Here is a 3,016-nt window from a genome sequence, read left to right as displayed (position 1 = left end):
AACCATCAAAGTGTGAATTTATACGTCGAGAAGTTACATATCTGGGGCACATTATCAGCGCAGATGGAGTCAGACCAAATCCAACGAAGGTGGAAGCTGCGGAGAGTTTCAAAAGGCCAACAAACGAAAATGAAATCCGAGAATTCCTGGGATTAGCCGGCTATTACAGAAGATTCATCAAGAATTTTGCAGGAAAGGCCAAACCATTAACGGACCTGCTCAAAAAAGACACGCCCTTTGTATGGGAAGAGGCCCAGGATAATGCATTCAAAACATTGAAAAAAGAGTTATGCGAAGGAGTTACATTGCAATATCCCGATTTCGAAAAACCTTTCATAGTCACGACAGATGCGTCAGAATATGCAGTGGGAGCAATATTAAGTCAGGGTAAACTTGAAGAAAGATAGGAGCAATAAGTTACGCCTCCAAGAGCAATGTCATCAGCCGAGCAGAAATTATCAATGTCACGAAGAAGGAACTACTGGCAATAATGTACGCTATAGAAACATTTAGGCCGCAACATCTATGGCAGGAATTTCACCTTTAGTCACTGACCACCAACCATTAGCGTGGCTGAAAATCAACGAAAAGGCCTGGTGAACATTCACGACGATGGGTCGATCGATTGGAAGAATATAACTATACAATTGTACAATCGTTCAGGTAAGAGCAACTTCAATGCAGACGCGCTCTCCAGGAACCGAGTACGAGATGAAAAATGGTCAGCTCCTACCGTTAGCAGAAGTAGACATGGCAAAAAAGAGGGAAGGAAAGAAAATACAGCAACATCATCAACGGAGCAGGCTTCGGTCCAACGCGAAAAGAAGCACGTAGGAAAAAACGAATGCCAAAAGCGGAAATGGAGCAGTCCAGTGACGATTCGACATTCGACTCCGAATTCGAAAAAGAATCCCATCGTAGATATGGAGTTGACATCAGCAGTGGCGGGACCCTCGGGAATGCAAATGGAAAAAAGGAAAAGGGCGACGTCCAAAAGCGAAGCAAAATAAACCCAAGTCAACACCAAGGCTGGAATCAGGAAATAATCGCAAATCAGCGAGAATATCAAACAAGAAGTAAAGATGCTGCAAGTAAAAAGCAGAAGGAAAAGCAGTCACTAGAAGATTCGGAAAGTGATCAGAAGATACCGTGGATTCGGCTTTCCGGAACACACACAAGGAGGCAGGCTCCAGCCATCAGAACGAAAAAGATGCAGTGATTAACGAAAGCGACGATGAAGTAATAGGATCTGGAACGCAGGACAAGGAAGTAGAGAATCGGGATGACCTATGGGGGCAGTTATTAACGGAAAATCCCGGAACAAGGAGTACAGACGACAGCGACACCGTAAATCCAATGCATCGCGAGTTAAGCGTGCCAGAAGGATACTCCACCGATCCAGAAGAAGAATCAAATGTAAAATACACCAGGCAGCATGTAACAGATGTCAACGACAACTTTGTATTCTTCCTACCTGCCAGTGGAGAGATAAATTCGGACTTAGTCGATATACTCTTGAAATGAAGTGGATAAATATGGGAAATATACAAGAAGATAATCTAGAAAAAGGGGATGTATTAATGATAAATAAAAGGAAAAGATGGGGGTTCGGAATGATATATGCATCCAATGCTATCGGTAGAACAGATGAAGAAGTGCTGGACATGGTCGTGGCATCGTTGAAACAGTTGGCAGAACAAAAACAATGCAAAACCCTACGAATGCCTACAGGGATCGAGTTACTCAGCAAAACAATACAAGCATACTACGTATCAAGATTGAAGGAAACATTTTCAAATACGGAAATAAAAATAATTCTATGCAGCGGAAAATTAGAAGTGCCGAAAGCCACCAATAGAAGATCACTAATAAGGGACCACCATACATCGGCTGTAGGAGGACACAAGGGCATGACGAAGACGTATCGACATTATAAAGCCAATTCTACTAGAGGACTATGCAGCAGGATGTGAGGGACTACATCAAGACCTGTTTTATTTGCCAACAACGGAAACTGGTACGTGTAAAACCAAAGAAACCTATGGTCATCACGGATACTCCGGAGACAGCCTTCGAGAAAATATCTGTGGACATCTATGGGCCACGAGAATTAACCAGACGAGGTTATAGATACATATTAACAGTGCGGGATCTATTAACAAAGTTCGCCATTGCCATTCCGCTGAAACACCAAGAGGCTGGAGATGTTGCAAAGGCGTTAGCGGAAAAAGTCATCTGTCTGTTTGGAGCACCACGAGCAATCTTAACGGATAAAGGAACGAACTTCATGAGTGAAACGATGCAAAGCCTGTGTAAATTATTTAAAATCAGACATCTTAATACAACCGCATACCACCCGCAAAGCAACGGTTCCATTGAGAGGAGTCATCATTCGTTAACAGAGTACCTGAGAACCTTCATCGACCAAAATAGAGAGTGGGACGACTGGTTGGACTTTGCAATGTTCTCATATAACACGTCAGTTCATGAAGCAACCAATTACACACCCCACGAACTAGTATTTGGACGAACTGCAAGCATACCATCAGAATTTTCATTAGGAGCAGATACGGCTGGTAAAACTTACCATGACTATTTGACGAACCTAGTGGAAATACTAGAAACAACCCAAAGACTGGCGAGGACTAATTTAGAAAATGCAAAAAGGAAATCAAAAGAATATTACGACCGCAACGCAACAGAAAGGGTCTTCGAAGTAGGTATGAAAGTGTGGTTATTAAAAGAACCGCGGACAGACAAGATGAAATACCATTACGAGGGCCCATATGAAATAACTAGGGTTTGTGAAAACAATAACGTCGAAATAAACATAAGAGGCAAACTTCGAGTGGTACACCAGGACAAAATCAAACTGACACAGACAGCTCCAGACTCCGAATCTGAAGACTTACTATTAAATATAAGCTCTGCATGAGGATGATATAACCTCCCATCCCCATTGTTAAAAACGCGAAATTATATATTAACAGATACTAAGAAGAAAATACGAGAAGCC

The sequence above is a fragment of the Cotesia glomerata genome, linkage group LG10, assembly GCF_020080835.1.
Source record: "Cotesia glomerata isolate CgM1 linkage group LG10, MPM_Cglom_v2.3, whole genome shotgun sequence".
Taxonomy (NCBI): domain Eukaryota; kingdom Metazoa; phylum Arthropoda; class Insecta; order Hymenoptera; family Braconidae; genus Cotesia; species Cotesia glomerata.
Note: the sequence above shows the minus strand (reverse complement) of the source record.